The sequence below is a fragment of the Myotis yumanensis genome, unplaced genomic scaffold (genome assembly GCF_028538775.1).
Source record: "Myotis yumanensis isolate MYYU_CA2020_CCGP unplaced genomic scaffold, mMyoYum1.0.hap1 SCAF_1, whole genome shotgun sequence".
NCBI lineage: Eukaryota > Metazoa > Chordata > Mammalia > Chiroptera > Vespertilionidae > Myotis > Myotis yumanensis.
The window spans coordinates 66,222,330-66,240,196 of NW_027223752.1; the positions used below are offsets into that span (position 1 = coordinate 66,222,330).

A 17,867-nucleotide genomic window follows, 5' to 3' on the forward strand; every position below is an offset into this window, starting at 1 on the left:
CCTGTCACTCACTACATTAAACATGACTACACACAACTTAATTTCCTGAGTTAGACAGCTAAGAGAGCCAGGGGGATTTTTTAACAACATGAATAAACCGGCTTCAAAACCTATTGTTTAAACCACCAACAAGGATAGTAAAATCATCACCGTGAGCTGTCTAAGATTAGATTTCTCAGTTCTACCAGGAAGAAACCCTGAAAGAAATGCTCCAAACAAGTTATACCTCCTATTCTGAGAAACAGAGACAATCCAATTTATGTTAAACCTTTCCCTAGGACTTCAACCTTGAAATAAACAAAACAATCCGCTCCTTTGCCCCAAATACCAGGTAGATCCTGCAGACTTAAAATTCTTAGTAGCTGGAAGTTCTTGGGAAAATTGCCCTAGACAGTTATTTCCCCTAGAAACTGGAAACACTACCGTTATTTTTATGGGAAAGTAGCCGCCTGTAGAGGTGGACCTAGGTCCAATTACTGTTTACAGTCTATATATCTACAATGATGATTCACTGTCCCTTTGGAGCGGAAAATCGCGCAGCCTAGAGCGGTGAGGGGTTGGGATGCTGGAACTTGGGTTACTGACTGGTCACCTCAGAACAGGGAGCTTCCTCTAGGGCTGTTATCAATGCCGCTACTTCATTCCGCGTTAGCTCCTTGACACTTAGCTTCCCACAAGTTCAGGATTTAAACAATCACCTGACAAGCACTGGCCCCGAGAGTCGATGTAGCAGACAATTTTTGAACCCAGTTTTCATCCACACCTTTAAGTCCTTTATGACCTTTTTTTATTTTCAATCCAAGAGTTAGACACGACAGGGGAAGCATTAAGCCCCTCCGCAATTCCCCCAAGGCGGCAGCCCCAGAAACAAACATCGCTGTCAAGACTGGAAATAAAAGTTTCCCTACCTTCCTCCTCACCATCCCCCTGCCAGAAGCTGCCGGCCGGAGCGGCGGCTCTCTCCCGGCTGCAGGACGCCTCTCGCCGCGGGAGAAGGGGCTCATGCAAAATTGACTCTTCCTTATTTGTTTCCATCCATAATTGATGGGCAGATGAGAACGTAACACATCTCAGCGCCGGGCTCTTGCCGCCTGGCGGAGACCCTGTCCAAGACGCTTCCGTAAATCATTTCCAGCCGGAGAACAAAGCACGGAAAGTTGCGGGGGAGAGTGGCCGGGAGGAGAAACCCGGGCGCCGGGTGGGAGGAGGGGTGGGCGGTGGGCAGCTCCCGGCCCCAGGCCCCTCCGCCGCGCGCTCAGCCAGCGCGGGGAGAGGGAGGGTGGGCAGCGGCCCCCTCCCGGCAGGAGCCGGAGCAGGAGCCCAAGCAGGAGCCTGGAGGGTGGGGGTGGCCGATCCCCCGAGCCCCCGCCCCTCGCCACCCCGCGCACCACCGGGGCGCACTGACAGGTAGCCCGAGTGCCCCGGGAGCCGCTCGGTCTCCGCTGTGCGCTACGCCCCTTCTCCCGGCGCGGCCGGTGCTCGCTCGTCCGCTCCCAGCCCGGCTGGGCGCTGCCCGATTCCAGCGGTCCCGGCGCTGGCTTCGGGGCCCACGGGCAGAAGGGGGCGGCCGAGCCCGCAGCCGGCTCCTCTGGCTTTGGCTGGGCTCTTCGGTTGGCTGGAGACGCCGTGCCCGGCACCGGAACAGCCTGGGTTGCCCCTGATAATGCGCGGGGCAGCGCGGAGCTGACGCTGCCTGGCAAGAAACTTTTCCTCGCCCCCTTCTTCCGCTAATTCCCCCCGAGGGGGTGCTCAGTGCTGGGGGGCCTCCAGGGCCACATGCCCCTCCCCCCAAGCTCCCAGCTCAGCCAGTTTTGACGGGTCCGCCAAACCTCTCCAGCCCTCCGCGCGTCCCTGGCGCGACCAGCGGAGAGAGCTGGTGAAAAAGAAATCAACTCTCCAGTGGCCACGCAACACTCGCGCGCGCCCTGCCAGCGATGCAGGCTCGGAGGATCCCGGTCCGATCCCCACCAGGCGCCCAGAACATTACCACATTTGCACAAGAGGGGCTTACCTCATGAGGGGAGGCTGGTAAAAATAAAGCTTGTCACGTGCAAGGAAAAAAGAAAATAAAGGAACAAAATAGAAAATAGACATGTATGTCCCTCTGTGTCTTTAGGTCTTGGCTCCCTCGATATAATCCTGAAACTCGCCACCAGCAGTCCTTGCAGCAGCGTCAGCAGCAGCAGCCGCCGCCGCCGCAGGAGCAGCGGGAAGAAGCAGGAGCAAAACAAACCGAGGCTCGGCAAATGGTGTAATTCGATCCATCTCCGAGTCAATCCTTCAAGCGGCGCGGGCCCACCCCCGGGCGCGGACGGTAGGAGGCGCGGGTGACCGGGCACGCTCGCCCCAGCCCGAGCCCCGCGGCCAGCGCCGCCTGGAGGCCCCCAGCCCGGCGCCGCGGCCCCGCTGACCCCTCGGTGGCCTCCGCGTCCCTCCTCCCAGGAGCTCGGCGGCGCCCCCGCCCGCTCCCCACCTCTGAAGAGCGAGCGGCTCCTGCCAGCAACTCCCAGCGCCCCAGTCATCCAGCTGGCGGTGCCGCCGCAGCCAGAGGAGCAGCCTTTTTGCTCCCCCGCCTTCTTTCCCTCTTTTTCTCGCTCCTTCTTTCCTCCAGCTATCCAGAGGACAGATTATTGCAGCCCCGAGGAGCGGCAGGCGCAGTTCCTCCGTAAAGTTCTGCCATAGTTTCCTAATCTAAGCTGTATTTTTTCTAAGCACATCTTTACAAACCGCCCCCATATTACCTTTCTCGCTCTCCCCCTTCCAATTTCTCTTTATAACCACTAACTAAAACAGCTGGGAAGAAGCAATCAAACATTGCTTTATCTTTATAAAAATACAGAAATTGCCTACTAAAAATCCCATTTTTACTTTGAATGAAAGCCATTCAGTACAGTATAATTTTGCAAGCTAATGAGCCGGTATTACAGGCAAGTGTTTCGTGTAATATGTTGTGGGAGAAATGAAAATGTCCTTGAAGTGACATCGTTTAAAATTGACTGTCACAAATGAAAAAAAAAAATCATATATTCCAAAACAAGAAGATCTGAGCCCAAACTTCATTTCCGAGAACGGGCTGTGCTTTATTAATTTGCAGTTGAATTATGAATCACTGGGGGCTCTAAATGGCTGGAATGAACCATAATGCCCCATTTAAAGAAAAAGAAAGATCTTTATCGCCAAACTTTTCATTTTCATTTGAGTGTGGTTAATTACCGCGAAAGAGAGAAGAAGGAAGCAGAGAAAGGATTTTCCTTTCCTTGAAGGTTCCTGCCTTCTCCTCAGTACAAAGTTACATGTTTACATTTAGGAAAATACCCTATTCTGAATTGTTTCTGAACAGCTGACAGCCTTGACAAGGAACTCAAAAAAAAAAAAAAAAAGATACCCCCAGGAACTGCTTCAGGACAGTTTCCTGGGTAGTTAACATTTTGTTACCAAAACGAAGAAGGAGGAAGGAGGAGAGGTTGTCTTTTAAAATATAAACTCTTCCTGCTGTTCTTCCTACCGGAAGAAAGGGGTAGGGGGCGGAAAGAACAGCTTTGGCAACAGAGCCCTCTGATTTTTCTGTTGTTAAGGCTGTTGTTGGCGGGCTGGCTGGTGTTTTCTGGTTGTGCTGGGTTCTGACATCATTGCAAGTTACTTGGCAGTCAGGGCCCTTCCCCAGCCAACTTCTGACCCAGAAAGCTGTGCCTGTTTTACTGGCATCCAATCATTCCGTATTTTCTCCATCAAGGGAGCAAACCCTGCTGCAGGCAGAGGGCTCTGTGCACTGAATGAAGATGCAAGGTGACCAGTGGTTTGATGAGGAATCAAATTGCCACCCACCTCTCCAGAAAGCTCATGAGTTGTCCTGTGTCTGCTGCAACAGCAAACAGAAAAAGCTCAATCCTCTAGATTCCTGAATTCTTTGCTGAAATTAGTGACGGACAACTCGCCAAAGTGCCACCCTAGAGCCCTAGACTGAGTTCCTAAACCCATGAATGAAAACATTTCAGGTTGCGGAAGGGTATGGGGATGGGTGACTTCAAGCCAAAAATTAGACATGTTTTCAGTTTCAATATCAGTCTGGACCTTAGAGCCAATCCCTGTGTTGGGTGTGCTGGGGGAACAGAGTTCAGGAAGAGGACAAGTCACTGGTGTCAAAGAATGACCCTTCACCTTTGGTCAGGATGGAAATAATTTTAATTTATTAAGGAGTCATCAGGAAAATGACACTCTTTTTATTCCGATTTTAGTGGGAAGAATTGTAAGGAAACTGCTCACTCTTTATGCCGTTTGTTAGCATCTGGCCCTTTCGATTGATTTTAGACACTTTTAACCTGTTAGCCCTGTTTACTTCTTTAGTCCGCTGCCCCTCCGCAGCCATCATCTTATACTCTAGGTAGTTTCCTGCGAAGTTGCATGCTTCATGTCTCCATGCCTTCACTTGTGGTATGATTTCTGGATTCTTCTTCACCATGACTTGATGCCCTTTAAATTCTGCTTTTCTTGACTTTTAACAAAAATTTTGCTGAGGTGTCAAAATTTCCTTCATCCCACTACCTTTGGGATGGGTTTAAGCACCTCTCTTCTGTACCCTTATGTAACTTACCAAATTAAAGGGAAAATACATGTTCAGGATGTCTTCCCTACTGGCTGCTTCTTACCTGTAGGGATCATGCCCTGTTTACCTGCACAGCACCAGTGCCTAGCCCAGTGCCTGGTATTTAATGGGCACTCAGTAAATACTTGTTGAAGAGATCTGGTCATGGAACCCACAACTACTTCACATTCTTTTATGTGCCAAACCAGAGAGTATGGTCTCTATGTTGCACGCTCCTTCAGAGTAGGGGTTTATTCACCTGCATCCCCAGAGCAAGCATAGTACCTGTGTAAGGATGTTTGTTGAGTGAGTGAATGATGAAGGGAGGGGAGGAAGATATTTGGCTCTTTCTATACTCAGAAAGAATACTTAAAGGGTTCAATGATGTAAATGGTTAATAACTATGCTTTATAGTGTTATCTTCATACATCTCTCATCACTGATAAGTGGTAACCTAATTTACAATCTATTTTTTAAAATTTACTTTAGCCCTAGCTGGTTTGGCTCAGTGGATAGAGCATCAGCCTGGGAACTGTAAGGTCCCAAGTTCGATTCTGGTCAAGGGCACATTTCCGGGTTGTGGGCTCGATCCCCAGTGGAGGGGCTTGAAGGAGGCAGCCGATCAATGATTCTCTCTCATCATTGATGTTTTTATCCCTCTCTCCCTCTTCCTTCTTCTCTGAAATCAATAAAAATATATTTTTAAAAAAAATTACTTTAGGAGTAAAATTCAGAAGTTTATTTCTATGTTTTAGTTCAAATCTAGTTTTTGTTTTTTGTTTTTAAAATTTATTTTAGAGAGAGAAAAGGAGAGAGAAGGAGAGATCAATCGGCTGCCTCCCACATGCACCCTGGCCAGGGATTGAATCCTAAACATAGGTATTTGCCCTGACCTGCAATTGAACCCACCTCCTTTTGGTGCATGGTACGATGCTACAACCAACTGAGCTACACTGGCAAGGGCTTTAACCTCCTCTTAAGAATAAAAGCTATCTGAAAGTTATAGGAAATCTGTGTGTAATAGTCAATGAAAGCTTATCAATCATCAGAGAGTACCACTCTTTAACTATTACAGTTATTAAATGAAGAACCGAATGCTAAGGTATGTGCTATACTCTATCTTAAGCATTTTACAAATATTAACTCACAACAAGTCTGTGAGGTAAGTACTATTATTATCTTCATTTTACAGAAGAGGAAAACTGACGTTTAGAGAGTTTAAAGGACTGCCTAAGGCCACAGGTAACTAAGCAGGATCTGAACCCTACCTCTTACTTGGTTGTAATAATACTTTTAATAGTGAGGTCACAGTTATTGGCAGAAGGCTTTGGAACATAGGACAGCCTGGATTCAAATTCAGACACCTCCTCTCAGGATAATTTATTCAACTACACTGCGCGTGAGTCTTCTCATCTGTGAAACAAGGGTGATACCAATGCTTCAGATGTCTTTCATGAAGACAATGTGATAACGCATGTAAAGTGTTTAGCATCTTACCTAGAACACAGAAAGCACTGAATCAACATTAGCCAACATTCTTACATATGCCCTGAAGGCCATGCAATCTGTGAATTCTGCAGAATTGGATTAGAAACTTAATCCAGCTTCACATTAAATGTGAGATTTAAAATAAAAGTACATAGTATGCCATGGGTTTGCAATAAATTTTTGTTGCATTCCATCTCCTTCATTTCCTCATCTATGTGCTTGTGTTTATTAATTCAGATATGCTATTCACTATCCGGGTGTTGATATAAAATAACATTTGTCTGAATTTTAATGAATAATACAGCTTGAATAATAGAGCTTAGGATGCAGAATTTCATGTTTTAAAATAAGAAGATAGAGGTATTGAAATTATAAAGGTAGCTATAGCTTCTATGATCACTTTAATTTGAAGAGCACATATAGCATTCCTTGCGTTTGCACATTATAGCAAGTGCTTTTGTGGCAAGGGATTGCTTTAAAAACTAATCTAAGCTCTCCGTGACATGATAAATCATTAATAATATAGACCCAAATCTCGGCATCTGCATGGGCACAGCTGGCCTCCTTGTGTCAATAGTCTGCATATGAAAGTGACTCTGCCAAGATATTTCACTTTAATGAAAAATATTTATCATGGTAAATCTTCAACCTCAAGAGTTTACTGACATAATTCATTTCTATTATTATGTACTGTGATAGTATACCACCACAGCTAGGTTTATGTTTGGAATGATAAAAATGTGCTTTTTTAGTCATTTTGATTACTCTCCCTTAGCATGAATAATTTTTGCTGTACTCTCTGAGTAAAGGGAATGCACCATGCATTTACAGAAATAATAAATCAGCTACTTGTCTAATTTTGCTAATGATTCTGCAGGTGCCACTTTGTGGAAGGACACTGAATGCTCAAGCCGAATAAAAAGAGGTAAGCTTCCCACCCCCATCAGAAACAGCAAACAGCCTTCAATAACACAAGCTCTTTTGAAAACAGACAAGAGATAGGAATGCTATCACCATTTTATCAAAGATCTTTTGAACAAACAGAAGCAAAATAAAATTTTTGGAGGGAGAATCAAATAAAAAGATGATAACTCAGCTGGATTGTTTAATTGTACTTTGGGGAGAAATACTTATGATTTAGGAATGCCAGCTTACATCCCAACAGATGTAAGTTCCTTACAGGCGTCTCTCTACAAATTTACAGTAACCAAGCCTCTGACCTTGAAGAACTGGGGCTGAATAGTATCTATTAAATGTTATAAAGTCTTAACAAAGAAGAAAGAGAAATAAAATAACCAAAGTGGTAGAGAATTACAACTTTTTATCTGTTTTTTAAAAATGCTTTAAAGTTTGTTTTTAAAAACAAAACTCCCTCCCTAATCTTTTTTTTTTTTTTTACCCCTTGCTTAGAGGTCAACTTCTAGAGGCCCTGAGTAGAGGGAAAGGGCAGAGAGTGGATCTGGTGAAGCAAGTGAAAACTCACTCTGTAATTTTAGTTTGATCCTCATAGACACTAGGTAGTAGGGACCCTAATTTTTTTTTGCTTAAGCCAATGTTAAAATTCAAATCAAAAAAGGGAGAAGAAACTAACTGGGTACCTATTGCATCCAGATACTGACTAGCCACAATATTGTCACTAAATTCTTAACGCAGCTCTTGGAGACAGGCATTGTTCTAAAACAAAGAAACCAGGTTTAAGTTAACCATCTTAGCAGGGGTTTCAGCCCTAGTAGACTAAGGAGTTGAGGGTCTAATACAGGCCTGTTTGGCTCTCAAGCCTAATTTTCTTTCTAGGACACCATGTTATGAAAAATGAAGAGAGTATAGGTTTGAAAAAATGTTTTGGATAACACAGAAAATAAAAACATTAAAAAACCCACAAGTAGATGCTTGAAACTAGGTTAAATATGTACTTTGATTTCAAATCTGTGATAATTTTTGCTTGTCACATACAAAGTAGTGTCAGGAACTCTGCAATGGGATTTATAGCATAGTTTAAATCCCTGTACATTATATGCATTCTATTATGCACCTCTGAATCACTTATAAATAACTAGAGGCCCGGTGCATGAAAATTTGTGCACTCGGGGGCGGGGAGGGGTCCCTCAGCCCGGTCTGCGCCCTCTCGCAGTCCGGGACCCCTTGGCAGATGTCCACCTGCTGGCTTAGGCCCGCTCCATGGGGGATTGGGCCTAAGCTGGCAGTCAGACATCCCTCTGACAGCCCGGAAGCCCTCAGGGGATGTCCGACTAACGGCATGGGGAGTGGGCCTAAGCCATTAGTCTGACATTCTTAGTGCTGCTTCAGAGGCAGGAGAGGCTCCCGCCACCACCGCTGCGATGGCTAGCCATGAGCCAGCTTCTGGGCTGAGCAGCGCTCCCCCTCTGGAAGCACACTGACTACCAGGGGGCAGCTTCTGCGTTGAGCATCTGCCCCCTGGTGGTCAGTGCGTGTCACAGTGACCAGTAGTTCCTGGTCGTTCCGCCATTAGGGTCAATTTGCATATTGCCCTTTTATTATATAGGATAAGAGAAAGGATCCAATTAACAGCATGCATATTTTTATTAAAATAAACTTTATTAGTTCAGCCATAAATGTTGCAATTAATGTTTAGGACCATACAACTGCACCTTTCACAAAAAATAAAACAAAAACACCCTAATCGCTGAATGCTGTACATATAAGAACAACTGAACTATGGTTATAGAGCCAATTCATTGCCAGAAACCACTAGTGCCACCAATTGGTTAAAAAAAGAGATAGAAAATAAGATTCTGGGTAATTTATATCTTTATAAATAAAGGAACACAAAGAATATATCTTTTTTTCTTCCCTGTGTCTTTTTCAGGTAGGATGTTTACTATTATGGACATCTTATTAATATTGAATATATTAGATTCATTTAAAAAAAACTACACTGCTAATATGCAAGGAATTGGAGAGTGGTTTGGGGGACAGGAAGAAGTTGACATTCTGGGATAAAAATCAGTAGCATTAATTATAGGACTTGTCTAACGTCCTAAGTGCCCTATGGAGCTGTGATGAAGTGGCAAGGCCCAGCAGCACCTGGGAAGATACATGTAGCCAACAATGCTTAAATCTGGATCGGGTTATGATGCCACTGAGTCAGCAACATCACAAATGAGGTGACAGACAGTAATGCTCTCTCTTCCAGCCCCAGTAATAGGGGTTTCATTTATGCCCCAGGCTCGGGAGGAATCTACAGTTTGTCTAACCTTTGGTTGGTTCCACAAAGTGGTCTGCTCAAGTTCTCCTTGTCCCCAGATCTCTTTGGCCTTTGAACCAAGAACCTACCATCAGTTGACAATCAACAAATAAAAACACTTAAGGCCTGTACATTTTTTATAACAGACTTTCTTACCAGGTTGGCCCTCGTGACCAAGTTAGCTTTAAACATTATCTGAGCCACTTAACTGTCTTCCAGAAACAACTCCTCCTCCATGGCTGTCTCCTAAAGCGTGAATTGTGATGTGTGCTGAACAATCCCTTCAAACTTACCTTCTTAAGCAAAGCTTTAAAAAAGAGCCTCGCAGAGTTTGCCATTGTCTGTAATTTGTATTTCAATTACAAAGCTCAAGGAAGAGCCTTCCTGCAAAATCCAGAAAGGTCCAGAATGACTGTTTAGAGGTTTTTAACAGCCTCACACATCTGTTAAATTGGAGCATTTCCATGTAACAGTTGTATTATACTTTTAAAAACTTATTGCATCTGATCTGTACACATACACAGGGTGTGTGTGTGTGTGTGTGTGTGTGTGTGTTTTCGCGTGCATGCACATGCATATATTCCTCTAAGAGTTCTTGTTTAAAAGCTTTGTGGGTTCTTTGCTATATTAAAATCTTTGAAATTGTGCTCATAAAGTACCCCAATATGTTCTGAATTCTTGGGTCATAATTATAGAATAAACAAACTCATTTCTCATAAAAAATTTTTAATTAAGAATTCCAGTTATGCAATTATTTGCTAATGAATAATATCTACTCAGTACCAAAGCATACTATTAAAGGTGTTTACTCAAAAGTATGTTTTATAAAGATAGTTTTTATGGGTCAGTTTCTCATTTTTAAGTTATCAACCTTATATTAAAATAAGAGGAAACTGTGTATCAGGAGACAAGGATAGTCTATAATTTCTGGAAATAAATTTAATATTAAAGTCTAATTAGTCATGATTTCGGCTCCTCATAAATATCAAGCTACTGAATTCAGTGATTTAACTGTGCTTAGGTCATTTGGTGAGGCTACCGGTTGTCCATTCATTGGCTAGGCTTACCCTGGAGAAAGGGGGCAGTGGAGGCAATGATTTGTGGTTTTCCTGTGCTTTTGAAAAACTACTCCAGTCTAAGCTACTGGTTCCTTAAATATATTCATGATCCCCATGTAATAAGGGAATAATCCATTTGCCTGCTTCTGATTTATTTGCCATCTTTTATGTTGATGAACAAAAAATATAAATAAATGAACAAATATGTAATCCATTTCTGCTACCAGGTAATTGTGCCGCCTATAGAAGGGGGGTATTTCTAGAAATTGCAAACAAAGTTAACCCTTTCAAGCTTAACCACAAGAAACATATAAGGGCTGAGAGAGACTATCTTCAGAAATGTTTTCTCTGAGAGACAGTGAGTTCCAAGGGAACGGACCTTCCAGATCAAACCAGGCATTACAAAATCCAATCAAGGGGACGAGGAGGTATTCCCCCCAAAGGAATGCAGCTAAAGTGGAAGCGGGCAGGATCATTCACTCATTCATCCTTGCATACATTCACTTCACCGTTTGTTATTAATAGCAGTAATCTGCTTTGTGTAAAGCACTGCGCAAAGATAAATGAGAAATACCTTGCATTTAGACAGCAACTGAAAGTTCGAACGGCAGTTTTATCAATCAGCGTCCTGGCGGGGAACAGATGGCACATTGACTTGGGTAATTTTCCGAGCCCTTAATAAAGGGGCTGTTTGCTGAGGTGTGGACAGCGTGCAGGGAGACCACAAGGGAGAGTTACCCCGGGGCCTGACTACCCCTGGGACTGAAGGAGCCAGAGGAGAAAGCAATTAGCAGAACCTGGAGATGTAGAGGTGATGGTGGAGAGGAACCCCTTGCTTAGAGGTCAACTTCTAGAGGCCCCAAGTAGAGGGAAAGGACAGAGAGTGGACCTGGTGAAGCAAGTGAAAACTCACTCTGTAATTTTCGTTTGATCCTCATAGAACACTAGGTAGTAGGGATCCTAATTTTGCAAATGAGAAAACTGCAACTAGGAGATTTGCTTGTTATAACTTAGCTACAGAGCAGAACCAGACCTTGAACTCCTGAAACTTGAGTTCAGGCCCTGTGCTTAACACACCGTCTCCCTACGCCCTCTCCTTTGGACTTCCTTATGACACTTACCTCACCACATTGCATTATTAACATGTGATCATCGGCCAGACGGAGCTTCGTGAGACTGAGAACTAGGTCTTTGTATCATTAGTGTCTAGAATAGCAGCGGAGACAGTAATGCTGGCGATACCTGATCGGTGGAATAATGAGTGAGACTGTGCAACCTCTGACAGATCTGCCAGAGGCTAACTTCATAAGTGGCAGAGTGCTGCAGATGCTAAGTCCAGAGATGCAGGGAAAGGGCTAGGGACAGAAAGGGGGGGAAAGAATAGTAGTGTGGGCTGTAAAAGACTTCGTGATGAAGGGGGCACAGGAGCTGAGCCAAGCACACTGAAAGGCAAGTGTCCAAGGTAGAGGAATACAACCAAGTTATTGTGGGCTGAGGGGACAGCAACGGCAGGAGAAGGTGGGAGGGCCTGGTGTAGCCAGGCATGATTGACATTCTTAGGGGCAAGTAGTAGGAGATGTGACAGGAAGGACAGGATATAATCACTGTAAGGAATTTCTGAATTGACATTTGCTGGAGTTTGAATGTTTTTCTTGGGGTGTTTAGAAGCCACAGACTTTTGAGGGAAAGATGATCATAAACTAGGCTGTGCTTTTGGGAAGCAATACTCATGCTGGAGGGAGAATTTGGTTGGAGAAGCAGGAAGTTTCCGAAGTAAGGATGCAGGAGTCAGGCCAGAAGACGGCTCCCGTGGTGGTGGAATCGATAGAAACATAGGAATATACAGCAGAGACAAGCAGAGCGGGCTGGTGTTTGAATGCCAGTGGGGGCAGAGGAGATTTTTCCATGTTTCTTAGTCTGGCAGAGTTTGAGAAAAGTTGAATCATTATAGGAGATGGAGGCACAGGAGGTGGGGCGGGTTTGCAGGGGGCATAATTGAGTTTGGTTTTGGATAAGTGGAGCTGAAAGTGTTGGTATGGTGTCCATGGGGGGATGCCCCTCAGCAAAATAGGGAATCATTATTATATTTACAGCCAGTGGACAGGAGAAACTTTCTATCTTCCAGAGAAACACCCGAATCTAAATGAGCCAAATACACACAAGAAAGTAAGGGGAAACTAGCTTTCATCAAATGGCCGAGGTGAGCCTGCATGACTCTGAAGCCTCATGTGCTTGGGAACAGTGACCTGAGAAGCTTTAATCCTTCCCTTTCCCGGACCGTTTCATCCAACACGGAAACCATACAGTGGAGGAGCATGGAGTTATTCCCATTCCTTGCTCGTGTTTCACAAACACAGGAAATGTAGGTCTGGCAACTCGTTACAATTTATTTAATTTCTGTTTTAAAAGAATATTTTTATTGATTTTAGACAGGAAGGGAGAGAGAGAGAGAGAGAGAGAAACATCAATGATGAGAGAGAATCATTGATCAGCTGCCTACTGCAGGCCCCACACTGAGGATGGAGCCCGCAATCCCGGCATGTGCCTTCCCTGGGAATCGAACCGTGACCTCCTATGACCTCCTAGTTCATAGTTTGAAGCTCAACCACCGAGCCACGCCAGCCGGGCTGGGCTATCTAATTCCTTGTTAAGCCGGGGGGGTTCAGTGATAACTTTTCAGACTGAAACTTTTCAGAAAATGCTGATAATTGCTTTTAAAATGTTTCGTGAAACTATCCAAAACCATGGGTTTAGAAGTGTTAAAATCTTCGTCTTAGTGTGGTGTTGATGAGAAAAATGCTGAAAAAATAATTTACTTAAAGCATTATCACTCCATGTAAAATTAGGCATCCTTCCACTCTGATTATCAATCTTTGCTGCTAAAGTCTAGATGAACTTCGAGAAATACAGTTCAGTGCTTCTCCTCCCAATTATCTTAAGCAACATGAACGGTGCCATTTTTCTTGATTTGAAATGTTAACATGAAATATAATAGAGAGTGGATCATTTCAGAGTAAGAAATCACATCTTGACAGCCAGATGATAAAATGTTATAACAATAAAGATTAGATCGCTTCCAATTCTCTTTATAAAAAAATTCTGGGGGAAAAATAGAATCTGATTTTCATTCTTCAAGCATAGTTTTTCTTTTTATTTAGCAAAAGAAAGTATATAAAAAGAGTGTCGGGACCAAGTGCATGATGATGTTATTTAATGGTCAGGTGAGCTTTGAAGTAGCAGTACTTCACAGATAATTTGTAATGGAATAGGTATAGGGTTAGAAAAATGGCCACTTTGTTATTTCTTATGGTGGTTCGTTTCTCCATTTATATTGTGTAGGCCATTTAAAAACATATAGTGTTCTCCTGCTATTTAAGGGAGAAAGAGAGAAGGGATAAAGAGGCAGAAAGAAAAGAATGACAGAGTGAAAGGGAAAGAGGACAAATGAGAAACCTAATTAGATTTAATGGCACATTTCCAAGAAAAGATAAAGTCTTTAACAACATCTGCAGTTTCAATTTTCAAACTGTAGGTACTTAGATTGGTAGGAATTTACTCCCCCCCCCTTTTGTTTTATTATTTGCCATTAATGGAAAGAGAAATAAAATAAATATAAGTATTTGTTAATTCCTTGCAAACCATTTCGAATTATACAGAATGCCATGGAATTTATGCTTAATTACATGAGCAACCTTTGTATTAAAAATATCATTTTATTACCCTCTATAAACATTTTATGGATCCATTTAGTTTATGGTTAAGTTAAGAGGAAATGAAAGGCAGGGATAAACTACAAAGGATTCTTTCCTCATCTTTTAAACTGACTTCATTAGAACCATAACCCAGTGCTACGTATATCTGAGCAATTCAAGAGTAGCGATGGGGCAACTCCACACTTGTATTATTCCGTCAAATGTTGAAAAAGTGGTGTTTAGCTTTTGATGAATATTTAATATGCCAGAGAGCTCTCAAGGCTCCACTTTAGCAGTGAGATCTGGAGCAGTTTTCAGCAGAGACTGAATTGCTGATCTGGCCTCCAGAGCTCTCTCTACCACTTTTCTTCCTCTGATATTCCTCAGGCTGCAGAGAGGTGGAAAAACACAGCATCCTGTTGCTCAAACGGCTGCCACTGTGTGCTTGGTGAGTGAAGTAGATGAGGCAAAGGGCTCTGGGATTGAGGCAGTCCCCACTCTGGAGGAGGCGAAGGAGCAGGTTCCTTGGGGGTGAGGCCACGGGAGTTTGGCTGTCCAGCAAAGGTGTGACTCCCTGGTGACGGCCGTAAGCCCTGAGGACTTGATAGAAAGCCAGCATTTTTCATGCCACAGCATAGAATGTGGCCTTGATTTGAGCACCTCCTCCCTTGCCTCTTGGTCAGCACAAGTCAACATGGGACAAGAATGCAGGGCCTTCGCAGAGGACTGGTCTTAGGTGATCCTGCAATTCAGAGGGACTGGAAAAGTACTGATGAGGATGGCCTGGTGTGATTAACAGGTGATTTTCTGATTGAATTGGGAAAGGGGGAACTCTGGGGTAAAAAATTATGGAAGAATGAATTTTAGAACTCTATGCTAAAGATTATGAAATTATTAAGTCCTATGTTATTCGATTGTTTTATTAGGGTAAGTGCAAAGAGCACAGATTTTGTTTTGGCTTAGCTTTGGTATTCTAACAATTCTAAGTTTCAGTTTTGTCTTCTGTAATAGTTGACATAATATTTAACTGAGATTATTGCTAGGAGTAAAGCAATTCATATTTATGAAAACATTATATACATTTTTACAGTATAGAACCCTATATTGAGCTTAGATATTACTAAAGTCCAGTGACCAACCTGATGGCCCTATAAGAACCACTCGGAGTGCTTTGTTAAGTGGTAAGTGCCACACCTACCTCTCTCCCTTCGCCTCTAGTGTGCTTCCTCTCTTACTGTTCCACTGCTTCAGTAATCCATCGCTAGACATGTCCCCTAAGTTCTTCAGAGCAATAAGAATGGTTAAAGTAACTGCCTTCTAACAGTGAGTGCGAAAGCTAGGGCCATATTTCTATCCCTAGTGCTTAGGACAGTGCCCAGCTACATACATATTTATTGAACAGACAGGTTGAGAGACAGGTAACACAGAGATTACCAATGCATTTCTATTACTACAATACATCTTTTAAAACAAAATTAAAATAAGACAATTCTTTAACATGATCAACATATAAACTGCTCATATCAAAATCCAATATAGTTTTTAGTGGTGAAATATAGAATTCTTATTTTAAAAAAAAGCCATGGATAACAGTCATCAATTTCTACTATTATACACCATGATTTTGAATGTGCTGGTCAAAACAGTAATTCAAGAAAGTAAAATATAGTTAGAAATAATAGAAAGAAAGAGGCCCACATTATAAATTTTTTTAGAAAGAATGAAAGTTTACCAAGGTTAATAGTTTATAAAACAATGCCAAAATTACTAGCTTTTCTATATGCCAGATACCACACAAATATGATTGCAACATATAATGGGGAAAATACCACATTCACAAAGGCAAATTAAACATAGATCACTTGAGGATAAACTTAGAAAGAAGTATGCTAGATAGGCTAGAAGAGGTCAATGGGGGGGGAAAGGGAGACATATGTAATGCTTTCAACAATAAATATTAATAAAAAATACCTATAAAAATGTGCTAGGCATTTATCAAGAAAACTATAATGCTCTTTAGAGGAACATAAAAGAAGATAAATAAATAAAGAATCAGATTTCATTTTTATATGAAAAGTCTCAATGTGATAAATATGTCCATAATCTCTAAATTATTCTTTAAATAATGTAACTGTAATTAAGATCTCAATGCTTTTTTCCCTTGTGAGAGTATTTATGACTGCTTTACAAAACCATTTAGAACTGTAATTGTAATATATGACTAGTTATTTAAAAGCTACAACAAATAAGTGATGTAGACAGAAGCATCTAAGTCAATGGAACAGAGTACAGGGATAAACACAAATTTTTATATAAAAGTTAAAGTCATCTTCATATGCAAATCATAATATAAATATGGTAGCACTTCAAGCAACTTGGAAAAGACAAATAATTAAATAACCAAGTTGAAGCAGCTGGTTATCCATTTTAGAAAAAAAGCTAGAATCCTATTTCATACTTCATTGTCCACCAAAAAGTAAATTTCTAATGACTCAAACATCAACATTTCCAAAAGAGATTATAAGTACAAGTGACTATTTCCACAAACCTAAAGTAGGGAAAGAATTTCTAAATATGACACAAAACCAAAAATAACAGAGAAAAAGACTGATATATATTTACTCTAAAAATGTAAAATTTATATACAGTGAAAAACAATAAAAATTGAAAACACCAATTTAAAACCATTTGCAACAGAAGAACAAAAAGCTTACTCTTTTAAAAATAACGGTATGCAATTCAGGGACTTTTAGTATTTTTATAGAATTGTGCTTCCACCATCATCTAATTCCATTATGCTCTCAGCACCCCCAAAAGAAACCTTGTACCCATCAGCAGCCTTCCCTTGCTCCTGGCAACCACTAATCTCCTGTTTGTCTCTATAGATTTGTCTATTCCGGACATTTCATACAAATGGGAAGTTTTCAAGGTTCATCTCTATTGTATCATGTATCAGCACTTTATTCTTTTTAATGGCTGAATAATATTCCTCTGTATGAATATACATTTGTTTATTCCTGCAGCAGCTCCCAGGCATTTGGGTTGCTTTAAGTTTTGGCTACTGTGAATAATACTGCTATGAACTTTTATATACAAAATTTTGTATGGACATATGTTTTCTTTTCTCTTGGGTATAGACCTAGGAGTAGAATTGCTATGCTGCTGATGGGTACAAGGTTTCTTTTGGGGGTGCTGAGAGCATAATGGAATTAGATGATGGTGGAAGCACAATTCTATAAAAATACTAAAAGTCCCTGAATTGCATACCGTTATTTTTAAAAGAGTAAGCTTTTTGTTCTTATGTTGCAAATGGTCTATACTTATTTTGTTGAGGGCATGCCAAACTATTTTCCCCATGGCTGCACAATTTTATATTTCTACCAGCAATGTAAGAGGGTTCTAATTTTTTTACATTTTCACCAAAACTTGCTATGGCCTGCTTTTTGAATATGTACATCGTAGTGGGTGTGCAGTAATATCGCATTGTGGTATCACTTTACTTTTTCTAGTGAGTAAAGATATTGAACGTGTTTTAATGTGCTGACTAGGCATTTGTATATTTTCTTTGAAGAATTGTCCATTCAAATTCTTTGCTTATTTTAAAATCGGGTTATTTGCCTTTTTATTAATGCATTATAAGAAGACTTTATATACTATGGATAAAAGTCCCTCATAAACCCAGCCTGTGTGGCTCAGTGGTTGAGCATTAACCCAGTTTGATGAGGTCACAGTTCAATTCCTGGTCAGGGCAGAGGTGTGCAGGAGACAGCTGATGAAAGATTCTCTCTCATCACTGATGTTTCTATCTCTCTCTACATTTC

General features: G+C 41.9%; 1 protein-coding gene across 9 annotated transcripts in view; it reads right to left on the reverse strand.

The window, feature by feature from the left end:
- SEMA6D (semaphorin 6D) overlaps nt 1–17,867 on the reverse strand; it is a 563,670-nt gene that overhangs the window by 54,616 nt on the left and 491,187 nt on the right. The window contains exon 1 of one of the 9 annotated variants that reach the window (XM_070423456.1): nt 2,012–2,143. The exons of 7 other annotated variants lie outside the window; for them this stretch is intronic. The gene's annotated coding sequence lies outside the window, so the exon portion shown is untranslated. Of the gene's footprint in view, nt 1–908; nt 1,147–2,011; nt 2,144–17,867 lie in introns of those variants that run through there. One more of the 9 variants, XM_070423463.1, reaches the window with a different exon arrangement.